This window comes from Nomascus leucogenys, chromosome 22a (assembly GCF_006542625.1).
Source record: "Nomascus leucogenys isolate Asia chromosome 22a, Asia_NLE_v1, whole genome shotgun sequence".
NCBI classification, from domain to species: domain Eukaryota; kingdom Metazoa; phylum Chordata; class Mammalia; order Primates; family Hylobatidae; genus Nomascus; species Nomascus leucogenys.
In genome coordinates this window covers 19,045,458-19,064,144 of record NC_044402.1, presented here as the reverse complement: position 1 = coordinate 19,064,144, position 18,687 = coordinate 19,045,458, and positions in this window count along the sequence as shown.

Below are 18,687 nucleotides of genomic sequence, written 5' to 3'. Positions count from 1 at the left end.
CCAGCTACTCGGGAGGCTGAGGCAGGAGAATCACTTGAACCCAGGAGGCAGAGGTTGCAGTGAGCCAAGATTGCACCACTGCACTCCAGCCTGGGCAATAGAGCAAGACTCTGTCTCAAAAAAAAAAAAAATTGTAGAATTAGTAGTTTATAAATATCTAGATGAATATAGAACAAAAGTAATTGTAAGTGTATCTGTTTACATACTATATATGTGTTACAGACTGAACATATGTGTCTCTCCAAAATTTATACTATGAAGCCCTAATACCCAGTATGGCTGTATTTGTAGTAAGAAAGTTATTAAGTTTAAATAGGGTCATAAAGTGGGGCCCAAATACAATAAAATTAATGTTCTGATAAAAAGTGATGCCAGAAATCTTGTTCCCTCTCTCTCTGCCATATGAGGATACAGTAGAAAATCAGCCATCTGCAAGCCAGAAAGAGAGATCTAACCAGGGATGAAATGGGCCTCTACCTTGATCTTAGACTTCCAGGCTTCAGTACTGTGAGAAAACAAATTTCTATTTTGTAAGCCACACAATCGATCTCATTTTATTAGGACGACCTGAGCAAATTAGGACTATATATATATATATATATATATATATATATATATATACAGCTGTATCCACAAAGAAGGTCTGTGGGCAGCAACACTTCAATAGCCATGAGCAAACCTGGCACCTAGATCTTGGTATCTAAATATCATTTTTCATTAAAAAGAACCACGGCTTCTCGGAAAAGTGACTGATTACAGAGCTAACAGAGAAAGTATAAAATGTTCCCAAAGCATCTTCAAATGCCAGAGAGAAAAGAATGATCAAATAACGATGAGTAAAACTCAAAAGGGCACATAAAGCAGAATAAAGGAGCCCATTGGCCACATGGAAGAAAACTGGGGGCATTGACAGAAATAGTTCAGTAATGTGTTATAACCATTGCATCAAACATGAAACCATAAGTCCATGGTGATATACATAAGTTAATATATAAATAAAAATGTGATAAGAAATGGATATTTGTATAGTTTCAAACACCTTCCCACAAGACTCTTATTAATTACAAAGAGTAAAAGTGTAATTTTACAGTGGAGAAGGTAGCAAAGACAATCTTAGTTGAGACACATCCCCTGCATACATCATTAGTAGAATTACAAACAAATCACCTCCTGATAGAAGAGGAATGCAGCCCCACTTCTAAATATTATTACCCAATTTGCATAATCTGAAGCTAATTAGAAAAATAGACAACACTCTACAAAATTCCTGGCCTATAGCTTCAAAAATATCAAAATTATAAAAATCAAAACCTCAGGAAGGATTCCAGAGTGAAAGAAACTAGAAATCCTGATCACAAAATGCAATGTGTGATCCTGAATTGGATCTAAAAGAAATTATAATTTCACATAGTACAACTTTAATGAGTTGTGAGGATTAATGATGGTAATGTACCAGTGTTAATCTTCTGATTTAGACTCATGTACCATAGCTATGTCAGAAAATGCCCTTTGTAGGAAACATACACTCAACTATTAGGGATGATCATCAGCTAAGCAACTTATGCACAAGTGGTGAGAAATACAGATCGTTATTTGTTCTCTAGTTGCTACTTTTATGGAAGTTTAAGTATTCATTTTTTTCCATTTTAGAAAAGTCATAAATTAAATGTTAAGTGCTATTGTAACAAGTGCCAGCTTTCTATCCTTCAGGCTACTAAAACCATGCTACTCTCTGCATGTCTATCAAACTCCAGGACCTCACATCCAGGAAGCTGTTCTCCAAGCTCCAAAATTACCTGAACCATCTTCTCCTTACACTAACACAGTTATCATTTCCTCTGGCCACTGGAAGATTTAGTGAGTTTTTGGAAGAATAATATCTTATTGCTTTGAGTCAGCATATTTTAAATGATCCGGTAGCACCATGCTGTATACCCCTCTCTCTGCATTGTTTTAAAATAAAACTCATTTGCTCCAAAGAATGAATATCAAGTGAAATCCATCTTGAGTGAAGGTGTTTTTGGCAAACATTCAAATACAGTGGTAACTCTAGACACAACACCAAGTTCTAAAACAGTCTCTGTCAGGCCTCTGAGCCCAAGCTAAGCCATCATATCCCCTGTGACCTGCACGTACACATCCAGATGGCCGGTTCCTGCCTTAACTGATGACATTCCACCACAAAAGAAGTGAAAATGGCCTGTTCCTGCCTTAACTGATGACATTATCTTATGAAATTCCTTCTCCTGACTCATCCTGGCTCAAAAGCTCCCCTACTGAGCACCCTGTGACCCCAACTCCTGCCCACCAGAGAACCCCCCTTTGACTGTAATTTTCCTTTACCTACCCAAATCTTATGAAACGGCCCCACCCCTATCTCTCTTTGCTGACTCTCTTTTTGGACTCAGCCCTCCTGCACCCAGGTGATTAAAAGCTTTATTGCTCACACAAAGCCTGTTTGGTGGTCTCTTCACGCCGACGCACATGAAATTCCATGCGGTGACTCTGCTCGGGGGACCTCCCTTGGGAGATCAATCCCCTGTCCTCCTGCTCTTTGCTCCGTGAAAAAGATCCACGTACGACCTCGGGTCCTCAGACCCACCAGCCCAAGGAACATCTCACCAGTTTTAAATTGCGTAAGCCGCCTCTTCTTACTCTCTTCTCCAACCTCTCTCACTATCCCTTAGCCACTTTCTCCTTTCAATCTTGGCGCCACCCTTCAATCTCTCCCTTAATTTCAATTCCTTTCATTTTCTGGTAGAGACAAAGGAGACACATTTCATCCATGGACCCAAAACTCTGGCGCTGGTCACGGACTCAGGCGGGCAGCCTTCCCTTGGTGTTTAATCATTGCGGGGACGCCTCTCTGATTATTCACCCACATTCCACTGGTGTCTGATCTCTGCGGGGATGCCTGCCTTGATCATTCACTCACGTTCCCTTGGTGTCAAGTCAATTGTGGGGATGCCTGCTTTGGCTCCCCATCCCCTTCTCTGTGTCTCTACCCTTTTCTTTAAACTTGCCTCCTTCACTATAGGCAATCTTCCACCCTCCATTCTTCCTTCTTCTCCCTTAGCCTGTGTTAAGAACTTAAAATCTCTTCAACTCTCGCCTGACCTAAAATCTGAGCATCTTATTTTCTTCTGCAACACTGCTTAGCCCCAATACAAACTTGACAATGGCTCTAAATAGCCAGAAAACGGCACTTTCAATTTTTCCATCCTACAAGATCTAGATAATTCTTGTCGTAAAATAGGCAGTCTGAGGTGCCTGATGTCCAGGCATTCTTTTACATATCGGTTCCTCTCTAGTCTCTGTTCCCAATGCAACTCATCCCAAATCTTCCTTCTTTCCCTCCCGCCTGTCCCCTCAGTCCCAACCCCAAGCGTTGCTAAGTCTTTCTAATCTTCCTTTTCTACAGACCCATCTGACCTCTCCCCTCCTCGCCAGGCCCAGCTAGGTCCCAATTCTTCCTCAGCCTCCGCTCCTCCACCCTATAATCCTTTTATCACCTCCCCTCCTCACACCTGGTCCAGCTTACAGTTTCATTCTGTGACTAGCCCTCCCCCACCTGCCCAGCAATTTCCTCTTAAAAAGATGGCTAGAGCTAAAGGCATAGTCAAAGTTAACGCTCCTTTTTCTTTATCTGACCTCTCCCAAATCAGTTAGCGTTTAGACTCTTTTTCATCAAATATAAAAAACCCAGCCCAGTTCATGGCCCCTTTAGCAGCAACCCTGAGACGCTTTACAGCCCTAGACCCTAAAAGGTCAAAAGGCCATCTTATTCTCAATATACATTTTATTTTATTACCCAATCTGCTCCCAACATTAAATAAATCTCCAAAAATTAAATTCCAGCTGTCAAGCCCCACAACAGGACTTAACCTCACCTTCAAGGTGTACAATAATAAAGGCAGCCAAGTAGTAACATATTTCTGAGTTGCAATTCCTTGCCTCCACTGTGAGACAAACCCCAGCCACATCTCCAGCACACAAGAACTTCCAAACGCCTGAACCGCAGCTGCAAGGGGTTCCTCCAGAACCTCCTCCCCCAAGAGCTTGCAACAAGCGCCGGAAATCTGGCCACTGGGCCAAGGAATGCCCACAGCCCAGGATTCCTCCTAAGCCGTGTCCCATCTGTGCAGGATCCCACTGAAAATCGGACTGTTCAACTCACCTTGCAGCCACTCCCAGATCCCCTGGAACTCTGGCTCAAGGCTCTCTGGCTGACTCCTTCCCAGATCTTCTCAGCTTAGCAGCCGAAGACTGAGACTGCCCAATTGCCTCGGAAGCCTATAGGACCATCACAGACGCTCTGGGTAACTCTCACAGTGGAAGGTAAGTCCGTCCCCGTCTTAATCAATATGGAGGCTACCCACTCCCCATTACCTTCTTTTCAAAGGCCTTTTTCCTTTGCCTCCATAACTGTTGTAGGTATTGACGGCCAGGCTTCTAAACCTCTTAAAACTCCCCAACTCTGGTGCCAACTTAGACAATACTCTTTTAAGCACTCCTTTTTAGTTATCGCCACCTGCCCAGTTCTCTTATTAGACCAAGACACTTTAACTAAATTGTCTGCTTCCCTGACTATTCCTGGGCTACATGCCGCCTTTTCCCCCAGTTCAAAGCCTCCTTCACATCCTCCCCTTGTATCTCCCCACCTTAGTCCACAAGTATAAGATACCTCTACTCCCTCCTTGGCGACTGATCATGCACCCCTTACCATCTCATTAAAACCTAATCACCCTTACCTCACTCAATGCCAATATTCCATCCCACAGCATGCTTTAAAAGGGTTAAAGCCTGTTATCACTCTCCTGCTACAGCATGACCTTTTAAAACCTATAAACTCCCCTTAACAATGCCCCCATTTCACCTGTCCTAAAACCAAACAAGGCTTACAGGTTAGTTCAGGATCTGTGCCTTATCAACCAAATTGCTTTGCCTATCCACCCCATGGTGCCAAACCCATATACTCTCCTATCCTCAATACCTCCACAATCCATTATTCTGTTCTGGATCTCAAACATGCTTTCTTTACTATTCCTTTGCACCCTTCATCCCAGCCTCTCTTCGCTTTCACTTGGACTGATGCTGACACCCATCAGGCTCAGCAAATTACCTGGGCTGTACTGCCACAAAGCTTCACAGACAGCCCCCATTACATCAGTCAAGCCCAAATTTCTTCCTCATCTGTTACCTATCACAGCATAATTCTCATAAAACCACAGGTGCTCTCCCTGCCGATCGTGTCCTACTGATCTCTCAAACCCCAGCACCTTCTGCAAAACAACAACTCCTTTGCTTCCTAGGCATGGTTAGATACTTTCAACTTTAGATATCTAGTTTTGCCATCCTAAAAAAACCATTATATAAACTCACAAAAGGAAACCTAGCTGACCCCATAGATCCTAAATCCTTTTCCCACTCCTCTTTCCGTTCCTTGAAGACAGCTTTAAAGACTGCCCCCACCCTAGGTCTCCCTGACTCATCTCAACCCTTTCATTATCCACAGCCGAAGTGCAGGGCTGTGCAGTCAGAATTCTTACACAAGGACCAGGATTGCGTCCTGTAGCCTTTTTATCCAAACAACTTGACCTTACTGTTTTAGGCTAGCCATCATGTCTCCGTGCAGTGGCTGCCACTGCCCTAATAGTTTTAGAGGCCCTCAAAATTACAAACTATGCTCAACTCACTCTCTACAGCTCTCATAACTTCCAAAATCTATTTTCTTCCTCACACCTGAGGCATATAGTTTCTGCTTCCCGGCTCCTTCAGCTGTACTCACTCTTTGTTGAGTCTCCCACAATTACTATTGTTCCTGGCCCGGACTTCAATCTGGCCTCCCACATTATTCTCGATACCACACATGACCCTCATGACTGCATCTCTCTGATCTACCTGACATTCACCCCATTTCCCCATATTTGCTTCTTCCCTGTTCCTCACCCTGATCACATTTAGTTTATTGATGGCAGTTCCACCTTTCCTACACATCAAGCTCAAGGATTTGCCCCTGCCCAGGAGTGGCAAATTGACTTTACTCACATGCCCCGAGTCAGAAAACAAAAAATACCTCTTAGTGTAGGTAGACACTTTCACTGGATAGGTAGAGGCCTTTCCTACAAGGTCTGAGAAGGCCACCACAGTCATTTCTTCCCTTCTATCACACATAATTCCTCGATTTAGCCTTCCCACTTCTATACAGTCTGATAACACACCAGACTTTACTAGTCAAATCACCCAAGCAGTTTCTCAGGCTCTTAGTATTCAGTAGAACCTTCATATCCCTTACTGTCTTCAATCTTCAGGAAAGGTAGAATGGACTAATGGTCTTTAAAGACAAACCTCACCAAGCTCAGCCTCCAACTTAAAAAAGATTAGACAGTACTTTTACCCCTTGCCCTTCTCATAATTCAGGCCTGTCCTTGGAATGCTGCAAGGTACGGCCCATTTAAGCTCCTGTATAGATGCTCCTTTTTATTAGGCCCCAGTCTCATCCCAGACACCAGACCAACTTAGACTGTGCCCCAAAACACTTGTCATCCCTACTATTTTCTGTCTAGTCATACTCCTATTCACCATTCTCAACTACTCACACATGCCCTGCTCTTGTTTACACTGCCGGTTTACACTGTTTCTCCAAGCCATCACAGCTGATATCTCCTGGTGCTATCCCCAAACCGCCACTCTTAACTCAAAGTAAGCAAATAATCTTTGCTGGCAGGACTATGCTGAATCTCCCTAGGCACTCTCTAATTAGATGTCCTGGGTCCTCCCAATTCTAGTCCTTTAATACCTGTTTTTCTCCTTCTCATATTCCGTTTAGTTTTTCAATTCATACAAAACCGTATCCAGGCCATCACCAATAATTCTAAATGACAAATGTTTCTTCTAACAACCCCACAATACCACCCCTTACCACAAAATCTTCCTTCAGCTTAATCTCTCCCACTCTAGGTTCCCACACCGCCCCTAATCCTGCTCAAAGCAGCCCTGAGAGACATCGCCTGCTATCTCTCCATACCACCCCCAAAAATTTTCACTGTCCCAACACTTTACCACTATTTTGTTTTATTTTTCTTATTAATATAAGAAGACAGGAATGTCAGACCTCTGAGCCCAAGCTAAGCCATCATATCCCCTGTGACCTGCATGTACACATCCAGATGGCCGGTTCCTGCCTTAACTGATGACATTCCACCACAAAAGAAGTGAAAATGGCCTGTTCCTGCCTTAACTGATGACATTATCTTATGAAATTCCTTCTCCTGGCTCATCCTGGCTCAAAAGCTCCCCTACTGAGCACCTTGTGACCCCCACTCCTGCCCACCAGAGAACCCCCCTTTGACTGTAATTTTCCTTTACCTACCCAAATCTTATAATATGGCCCCACCCCTATCTCCCTTTGCTGACTCTCTTTTCGGACTCAGCCCGCCTGCACCCAGGTGATTAAAAGCTTTATTGCTCACACAAAGCCTGTTTGGTTGTCTCTTCACACAGACGCGCATGAAAGTCTCTACTTAGAACTCACAGCATCAGACAGAAAACACAAACAAACTGGCTAATAGATCAGTTGAGATGCAAGAGAAAATTGAAAAATCTAGAAGAGAATACAACTATCTCTGCGTATCTGTGGAAAACTGGTTCTGGGACCCCTTCAAGATACCAAACTCCCAAAACTCTCAGGTCCCTGGTATAAAATAGCATGATATTTGCTCATAATCTATGCATACCCTTTCATATACTTTCAATCAGGAGTCCCCAAACCCCAGCCTGTGGCCTATTAGGAACCTGTCCACACAGCAGGGAGTGAGCAAGTGAGTATTACTGCTTGAGCTCTGCCTCCTGTCAGATCAGCTGTGGCATTAGGTTTTCATAGGAGAGCAAACCTATTGTAAACTCCATATACAAGGAATCTAGGTTGTGCACCCTTTAAGAGAATCTAACGAATGCCTGGTCATCTGAGGTGGAACAGTTTGATCTGGAACCCCCCCCACAGCACCCCCAACCCCATCCATGGATAAATTGTCTTCCATGAAACCAGTCCCTGGTGCCAAAAAGATTGGGGACCACTGCTTTAAATCATCTCTAGCTCATTTATAATGCCTAAGATAATGTAAGTACTATGTAAATAGTTGTTATATTGTATTGCTTCAGGAAAAATGACAAGGAAGTCTGTAAATATTTAGTACAGATGCAATTCAAAAAAATAGTTTCAATCACAGTTGGTTGAATTCAGGGATACAGAACCCATTGACATGAAGACCCAACTGTGTAGCAAAGTGTGCTACCATCTCCATGAATGCAAATTCAGGGAACGTCCCCATATAGAGGGCTCCTCTTTCACCCCCTTACTCCATCTTTCCTTCCTCCTCCTCTTTCAGGTTGTTTGTGTATTGTTTATGCCAAAGTATTAGGTCAATATTTATTCATTGAACCTCTGTCGCTAGCTAGTCATATCCTTACCTTGGGTTTCTATGGGTGAGTACAGTTTATATAAATATCTTCAATGTATTCTTCTCTAATAATGATAAACTTTGCTTCTTAAAATTAAAAAAAGAGATTTTAATAAATCAAAAAAAATTTCTAACTTCAGGAATGCCAATCCCTCATTTACTCTTTTGGCACAAATTACACTGAATTTGAGAGACTAGTTTTTAATAAACTCAGGAATCGTATTACTTTGGCAATGTTGACCTCTACCAGAGTCCTGTGACCCTAAAAACAGCAAGAGATAAAGAAATCCATATACTTTTTTGCATCTAGGAAATGGCTTATGGCAAAGAACCACCCTTCCCTTATGACTTAAATAAGACTCAGGGAAGTCCTATGACAAGGCCAGACATAGATCCTGTTGACAAAAAAAGCCAAATTCTGTAAAATATTTGAAGAAATTTACTCTGAGCCATGTACAGGTGCACAAGGTGGTTGGGTTACAGCTTGCTTTTATATGTTTTATGGAAATATAAGACATCAGTCGATAATGTGAAGTATACATTGGTTCATTTGGAAAGGCAGGAAAACTTGAAGAAGGGAGGTTTATGGGTCCTAGGTGGATTCAAAGATTTTCTAATTGGCAATTGGTTGAAATAGGTAAGTTACTACCTAAAGACCTGGAATCAATAGAAAAGAGTGCCTGGATTATGATTAGGAGTTGTGCAGACCAAGGTTCTTATTAAAAAGATGAAGCCTCATAGGTGGCCTCCTTAGAGACAATAGATGGCCAAAGTTTCTTATTTAGATCTTTAAAAGATGCTAGACTCTCAGTAATCCTGTCACTATTGGGAGGGCTGGGAAGGACGAAGACCTAGTTAAATCAGTAGAGATGCCTCACAGATGCAAATTTTCCCTGCAAAAGATGGCTTTGCAGGGCCATTTCAAAATACAGCAAAGAAACTTATTTTGTTGTAAAATATTTTGATTTCCTTCTTTATTTGTAATGTGATGTTATACTAGAGTCAGTTTGGAATTTGGTATCTTATTGCCACTGTGAACCTCAGAAATTTTGAGACAGGTCTCAGTTAATTTAGGAAGTTTATTTTGCCAAGGTTGAGGACACATGCCCATGACACCACCCCAGGAGGTCCTGATGACATGTGCCCAAGGTGGTCAGAGCACAGTTTGGTTTTATACATTTTAGGGAGACATGAGACATCAATCAACATAAGTAACATGAACATTGGTTCTGTCTGGAAAGGCAGGACAACTGAGAAGCAGAGAGGGGTCTTCCAGGTCATAGGTAGAGAAGAGACAAATGGTTGCATTCTTTTGAATTTCTGATTAGCCTCTCCAAAGGAGGCAGTCAGATATGCATTTATCTCAGTGAGCAGAGGAGTGGCTTTGAATAGAATGGGAGGCAGGTTTGCTCTAAGCAGTTCCCAGCTTGACTTTTTCCTTTAGCTTAGTGATTTTGGGGGCCCAAGGTATTTTCCTTTCATACCACCAGAGTCGATTTTGTCAGCCTTAGGGTCTCTGTTTTAATGTTAATGCTTCTCAGTTGTGCCTGAACTCTAAAATGAGGAGAGGGTAGTGAGGTGTGTCTGACCCCTCACTTCTCCTCATGGCCTGAACTACTTGTTCAGGTTTCTTTGGTATCCTTGGCAAAGAGGAATGTCCATTCAGTCTGTGGAGGGGGCTTAGAATTTTATTATTGATTTACGATCCTCCATGTTTCATTATTTGCCTCAGAAATGATTAGCTGAGCTGCTTGGACCCACTGACCAATCTAGATGAAATAGCTGACTTAACCAAACTTCAGTTAAAATTTTCCTGTTCAAACAAGCACCTGAAGCTAGACCTCCCCTTAGTCTGAGCCAGCAGGCAGGCTCTTATGAAAGACCCCTCCCAGAGTTGACTGGCCTCTGGGAAAAGCATTCACGGATATCTCATTCCCTCACAGCAGGTTCTTTCTAGTCTTGGTTACCTCTCCCTGTAAAGTTAAATGTCTTCCTGCCTGGCATTTGCAGATCTTATGATCAGAGCATTCTCCTTGATGTCATAGTCTTCCTATCCCTCCTGCAATAATCTCTTCCAATCTTTTACCTAACTTTGGACTTGTTTTTATTTGATGACTTAGCAACTCCTACTTGTTCAGATTTCAAATGTCTCGTTCTTTCCCCTAGCCCTCCAGCTCTTCTACTGGAGATACATACATCATAATACTACGTATTATGATGTATTAATACTATGTATTATAATACATACATAATAATACATAATACTACACATTATGCCTCCGGAATAGGAACTTAATTTGAGAAAAATTTTTCTTTAGCACCTATTTAAAATATCAACATTTTCAAATAGTGTTTCTATGTCAAAGCAGAAGTTGCAAGATGTAATTGAGATGATACCCAGAAAGCATGCAGGACTGAGTGTGGTGCAGTGTAAACCCAAAGTAAGAGGTGGCAGGTAGAATTTTCTTACTATTCTAAATGTTATATAATGTAAATCTTAGCTCAACATTTCTATGACAAAATCTTTCTTTTGCTCCTAACACCTAAGGTAAATTTAAATTCAACATAACTCACATGGCCTGTTATCATCAGGATCAAATCTATCTATTAACTATGACTAATGGCTTCTTAGTAGCCATTTGATGGCTGGAAAGAATGCTTCATTTTGCTTTATTGAACTTCCAAGTCCAGCTAGTATAAAGTCTTTCTACTCTTACATGAGGTATTTCAACTGCCTCAAATGTCTCACCTTCTCATCCTCCAATTAATATATACAATAATTCTTGTACATTAGTAATATCTTGAAACTCTAATGAAGTATCAAAAAAGTCTAAAATAACCCTCGTTACACATCATCATTCTTAACATCTTTTTTCAGTATTTATGTCTTTGGTATCATTTTAGCCCATTTTATTATAATATAATGCTATTGAATAAATACTTCTATGTAATTAAAGTATTTTATAAACATGCTTATCAATGATTACCTAATAGATTATTTTATGCATAATATCGCATTTATATGACTATTTTAACAGTGTTTTGTTTTTCCTATCATCTATTTTCTGGCTATTACAAATAAGATTGTGATGAGTATTTATATATACATGCATTTATCAGCTTTTTGATAATTACCCACAGTTGCATTATGTTTATATTAATAGAATAATTTGCCAGTATCCATATCACTAGATCAAGTATATAAATATTTTTAAAGTTTATATTTCCAAAAGTACATGAGAACATGAGAGTTCTGTTTGTACCACATACATGTCAGAATTGCATAGGCTTATGTTTTAAATATTTTGCTGGTTATCATTCCATTTACAATTAAAATAATAGTAATTATTTTTTGTTTCATTTTCTTTCTTTTTTTTAATGTTTAGTATTTGGGGGTACACTAGTAGATGCATATATATATATTTTTTTCTTTTTTTTTTTTTTTTGAGACAGAGTCTCACTCTGTTGCCCAGGCTGGAGTGCAGTGGCATGATCTCGGCTCACCGCAAGCTCCACCTCCCGGGTTCATGCCATTCTCCTGCCTCGGCCTCCCAAGTAGCTGGGACTACAGGTGTGAGCCACCACACCTGGCTAATTTTTTTTATTTATTTATTTATTTTGTAGAGACGGCATTTCACCGTGTTAGCCAGGATGGTCATGATCTCCTGACCTTGTGATCCACCCGCCTTGGCCTCCCAAAATGCTGGGATTACAGGTGTGAGCCACGGCACCTGGCCTAGTAGATGCATATAATAATAGGGTACATGAAATATTTTGATACAGGCATAGAATATGTAATAATCACATCAAGGTAAATTGGGTATTCATCACCTCAAGCATGTATCCTTTGTATTACAAACAATTCAGTTATAATCTTGTGGTTTTTTTAAAATGTACAATTAAATTATTGACTATGATCACATTCTTGCACTATCAAATAGTAGGTCTTATTCATTCTTTCTAATGATTTTTTGTACCCATCAACAATCCCCACTTCCCATCCATGGCCCCACTACCATTCCCAGCATCTGATAACTATCATTATACTCTCTATCTCTATGAGTTCAATTGTTTTAATTGTTAGCTTCCACAAATAAGAGAAAACATGCAAAGTTTGTTTTTCTGTGCCTGGCTTATTTCACTTAATGACCTCCAGTTTCATCCATTTTGGCACAAATAACAGAATCTCATTCTTCTTTATGGCTGAGTGGAACTCCACTGTGTATATGTACATTTTCCTTATCCATTTATCTGTTGATGGACACCTAGGTTGCTTCCAAATCTTGCCAATTGTGAATAGTACTGCAACAAACCTAAGAGTACAGATATCTCTTTGATATACTGAATCCTCTCTTTGGGGTATACACCCATCAGTGGGATTGCTGGATCATGTCATAGTTCTATTTTCAGCTTTTAGGGGAATCTCCAAACTGTTCACCATAGTAGCTGTACTAATTTGCATTCCCACCAAGAGTATATGAGGATTTCCTATTCTCCACATCATCTGTAGCATTTGTTATTGCTTCTCTTTTGGGTATAAGCCATTTTAACTGGGATGAGATAATATCTCATTGTAGTTTTTATTTTCATTTATCTGATGATCAGTGATGTTAAGCACCTTTTCATATACCTGTTTGCCATTTGTATGTCTTCCTCTGAGAAAAGTCTAGTTAAATCTTTTGCCCATTTTTAAATTGAATTATTAGCTTTTTTTTCTACAGAGTTGTTTGAGCTCCTTATCCTTTGTCAGGCAGGTAGTTTGCAAATATTTTCTCCAATTCTGTGGGCTGTCTCTTTACTTGTTTGGTTGTTTTCTTTGCTGTACAGAAGGTGTTTAACTTGAGACGACCTCACTTGTCCATTTTTGCTTTGATTGCTTGCATTTGTGGGGTGTTAAAAAAATCTTTGCCCTGGCCAGGCGCGGTGGCTCACACCTGTGATCCCAGCACTTTGGGAGGCCTAGGCGGGTGGATCACAAGGTCAGGAGATCGAGACCATCCTGGCTAACACAGTGAAGCCCCGTCTCTACTAAAAATACAAAAAAAAAAAAATAGCCGAGCGTGATGGCGGGCGCCTGTAGTCCCAGCTATGCTGGAGGTTGAGGCAGGAGAATGGCGTGAACCCAGGAGACGGAGCTTGCAGTGAGCAGAGATGGCGCCACTGCACTCCCACCTGGGTGACAGAGCGAGACTCCGTCTCAAAAAAAAAAAAAAAATTCTTTGCCCAGTCCTATGTCCTGGATCATATCCCCAGTTCTCTATTGTAGTAGTTTCATCGTTTGAGGTCTTAGATAATTTTACCCATTTTGTTTTGATTTTTATATATGGTGAGAGATAAGGGTATATTTTGCTCTTCTGCATGTGGATATCCAGTTTTCCTAGCACCATTTATTGAAGAGACTATTCTTTTCCCAAACATTCTTTCTGTATGTTCTTGGCATCTTTGTCAAAGATGAATTTGCTGTAGATATGTAGGTATATGATTTTGTTTATAGGTTCTCTATTCTGCATTGGTCCACGTGTCTGTTTTTTTTGCCAGTACTATGATGTTTTGGTTATGATAGCTGGCTGTAGTGTAATTTGAAGTAAAGTAATGTGATTCCTCCAACTTTGTTGTTTTTGCTCAGGATAGCTTTGGCTATTCGGGGTCTTTTGTGCTTTCATATAAATTTTAAGATTTTTTTCCTAGTCATGTGAAGAATGTCATTGGTATTTCAATAGGGATTACATTGAATCTGTAGATTGCTTTGGCTATGGACATTTAAAAAAGTATTGATTCTTTCAATCCATGAACATGGAATGTCCTTCCAGTTTCTGGTGTCTTCTTCAGTTTCTTTCTTTGGTGTTTTATAGTTTTCATTGTAGAGAATTTTTATTTCTTTGATTAAGTTAATTTCTAGGTATTTAATTTTATTTGTAGCTATTATAAATAGGATTAATTTCTTGATTTCTGTTTTAGATTGTGTGTAGTTGGAATATAGAAATACTACTAATTTTTGCATGTTGATTTTGTAGCCTGCAATTTTGTTGAATTTGTTCTAATTGTTTTCTGGTGCACTGTTTAGGTTTTTCCAAATATAAGACCATATCATCTGCAGGTGATTTCTAATTTCTAATCTGCAGAAATTACTTTCTAATTTGAATGCCTTCATTTCTGGCTCTTGTCTGATTGCTCTAGCTAAGACTTCCACTACTATGTTGAAAAATATTGATGAAAGTGGGCATCCTTACTGTTTTCCAGATCTAAGGGAAAAGACTTGATTTTTCCCTATTCAGTATAATACTAGCTGTGGGTTTGTATATGGTTTCAATTACATTGAGATACATTCCTTCTACACCCAGGTTTTTGGATATTTTTATCATGAACAAATGATCAGTTGTATAAAATGCTTTTTTATTATTAATTGAAAGAATTATATGGTTTTTGTCTTTCATTCTGTTGATATGATGTATCATATTGCTTGACTTGCATATGTTGAATTGTCTCTGCATCCCTGGGATAAATCTCACTTGGACATGCTGAGTGATATTTTTAACATGTTGTTGAATTCAATTTGCTAGTATTTTGCTATGTATTTTTGCAGCAATATTCATTAGGGATATTGACTTGTAGTTTTTTTTGTTTTATTTTTGTTTTTTTTAATGTGTCTTTGTCTGCTTTTGGTATCAGAGTAATACTGGTCTTGTAGAATGAGTTAGGAAGCACTCGCTCCTACTCTATTTTTCAGAATAGTTTGAGTAAGATGGGTACTAGTTTTTTAAATGTTTGGTAGAATTCAGTAGTGAAGCTACTGTGTCCCAGACATTTTTTTCAAGTTTCATTTCTTGAGAGAGTTTTTTATTTTGCTTTTGTCGCATTACTTGTTATGGGTCTGTTCAGGTTTTGGATTTCTTAGTGGTTCAATCTTGATAGGTTGTATGTATCTAGGAATTTGTCCATTTCTTCTAGATTTCCAATTTATTGGCAAGCAGCTGCTCATAGTAGCCACTAATAATCTTTTGAATTTCTGTGGTATTGGTCATAATGCCTCCTTTTCTATCTCTGATTTTATTTATTTGGGTCTTCTCTTTTTTCTTAGTTGTTCTGGCTAAAGATTTGTCAATTTTGCTTATCTTTTCAACAAACAAACTTCTTATTTTCTTGATCTTTTGTATTGTTTTCTTCATTTCAATTTCATTTATTTCTACTCTAATATTTATTATTACTTTTATTTCACTAATTTTGGATTTGTTTCTTATTGTTGGTCTAATTATGAGGCATTATTAGGATGTTTATTTGAAGTTTTTCTTCTTTTTGATATAGGCAGTTATAGCTATAAACTTTCCTCTTAGTATTGCTTTAGCTGTATCACATAGGTTTTAGTATGTCATGTTTCCATTATTGTTTTATATATATAAAGTATTGTTATATATATATATATAAAGTATATATATATATATATATATATATAAAGTATATATATATATATATATATATATATATATATATATATATACTTTAAGTTCTAGGGTACATGTGCACAATGTGCAGGCTTGTTACATACATATACATGTGCCATGCTGGCCCACCACACCCATCAACCCATCATTTACATTAGGTATTTCTCCCAATGCCATCCCTCCCCCAACCCACCACCCCATGACAGGCCCCAGTGTGTGATGTTCCTCACCCTGTGACCAGGTGTTCTCATTGTCCAATTCCCACCTATGAGTGAGAACATGCTGTGTTTGCTTTTCTGTCCTGTAATAGTTTGCTCAGAATGATGGTTTCCAGCTTCATCCTTGTCCCTGCAAACAACATGAACTCATCCTTTTTTACCGCTGCATAGTATTCCATGGTGTATATGTGCCACATTTTCTTTATCCAGTCTATCATTGATGGGCATTTGGGTTGGTTCCAAGTCTTTGCTATTGTAAATAGTGCTGCAATAAACATAAGTGTGCATGTATCTTTACAGTAGCATGATTTATAATCCTTTGGGTATATACCCAGTAATGGGATCACTGGGTCAAATGGTATTTCTAGCTATAGATTCTTGAGGAATCGCCACACTGTCTTCCACAAAGGTTGAACTAGTTTACACTTCCACCAACGGTGTAAAAGCATTCCTATTTCTCCACATCCTCTCAACATCTCTTGTTTCCTGACTTTTTAATGATCACCATTCTAACTGGCATGAGATAGTATCTCATTGTGGTTTTGATTTGCATTTCTCTGATGACCAGTGATGATGAGCATTTTTTCATGTGTCTGTTGGCTGCATAAATGTCTTCTTTTGAGAAGTGTCTGTTCATATACTTTGCCCACCTTTTGATGGGGTTGTTTCTTTTTTTCTTGTAAATTTGTTTAAGTTCTTTGTAGATTCTGGATATTAGCCCTTTGTCAGATGGATAGATTGCAAACATTTTCTCCCATTCTGTAGGTTGCCTGTTCACTCTGATGGTAGTTTCTGTTGCTATGCAGAAGCTCTTTCATTTAATTAGATCCCATCTGTCTATTTTGGCTTTTGTTGCCATTGCTTTTGGTGTTTTAGTCATGAATTCCTTGCCCATGCCTATGTGCTGAATCGTATTGCCTAGGTTTTCTTCTAGGGTTTTTATGGTTTTAGATCTAACATTTAAGTCTTTAATCCATCTTGAATTAAGTTTTGTATAAGATGTAAGGAAGGGATCCAGTTTCAGCTTTCTACATTTGACTAGCCAGTTTTCCCAGCACCATTTATTAAATAGGGAATCCTTTTCCCATTTCTTGTTTTTGTCTGGTTTGTCAAAGATCAGATGGTTGTAGATGTGTGGTGTTATTTCTGAGGGCTCTGTTCTGTTCCATTGGTCTATATCTCTGTTTTGGTACCAGTACCATGCTGTTTTGGTGACTGTAGCCTTGTAGTATAGTTTGAAGTCAGGTAGCATGATGCCTCCAGCTTTGTTCTTTTTTGCTTAGGATTAGCTTAGCAATATGGGCTCTTTTTTGGTTCTACATGCACTTTAAAATAGTTTTTTTTCCAATTCTGTGAAGAAAGTCATTGGTAGTTTGATGGGGATGGCATTGAATCTATAAATTACCTTGGGCAGTATGGCCATTTTCACGATATTGATTCTTCCTATCCATGAGCATGGAATGTTCTTCCATTTGTTTGTGTCCTTTTTTATTTCATTGATCAGTGGGTTGTAGTTCTCCTTGAAGAGGTCCTTCACATCCCTTGTAAGTTGCATTCCTAGGTATTTTATTCTCTTTGAAGCAATTGTGAATGGGAGTTCACTCATGATTTGGTTCTCTGTCTGTTATTGTTGTAAAGGAATGCTTGTGATTTTTGCACATTGATTTTGTATCCTGAGACTTTGCTGAAGTTGCTTATCAGCTTAAGGAGATTTTGGGCCAAGACAATGGGCTTTTCTAAATATACAATCATGTCACTTGCAAACAGGGACAATTTGACTTCCTCTTTTCCTAATTGAATACTCTTTATTTCTTTCTCTTGCCTGATTGCCCTTGCCAGAACTTCCAACACTATGTTAGATAGGAGTGGTGAGAGAGGGCATCCCTGTCTTGTGCCAGTTTTCAAAGGGAATGCTTCCAGTTTTTGCCCATTCAGTATGATATTGGCTGTGGGTTTGTCATAAATAGCTCTTATTATTTTGAGATATGTTGCATCAATACCTAGTTTATTGAGAGTTTTTAGCATGAAGAGCTGTTGAATGTTGTCGAAGGCCTTTTCTGCATCTATTGAGATAATCATGTGGTTTTTGTCTTTGGTTCTTTTTATGCGATGGATTATGTTTTATCGATTTGCATATGTTGAACCAGCCCTGCATTCCAGGAATGAAGCTGACTTGAACATGGTGGATAAGCTTTTTGATGTGCTGCTGGATTTGGTTTGCCAGTATTTTATTGAGAATATTCACATTGATGTTCATCAGGGATATTGGTCTAAAATTATCTTTTTTGTGTGTGTCTCTGCTAGGCTTTGGTATCAGGATGATGCTGGCCTCATAAAATGAGCTAGGGAGGATTCCCTCTTTTTCTATTGATTGGAATAGTTTCAGAAGGAATGGTACCAGCTTCTCCTTGTACCTCTGGTAGAATTCGGCTGTGACTCCATCTGGTCCTGGACTTTTTTTTGGTTGGTAGGTTATTAATTATTGCCTCAATTTCAGAGCCTGTTACTGGTCTCTTCAGAGATTCAATTTCTTCCTGTTTTAGTCTTGGGAGGGTGTATGTATCCAGGAAT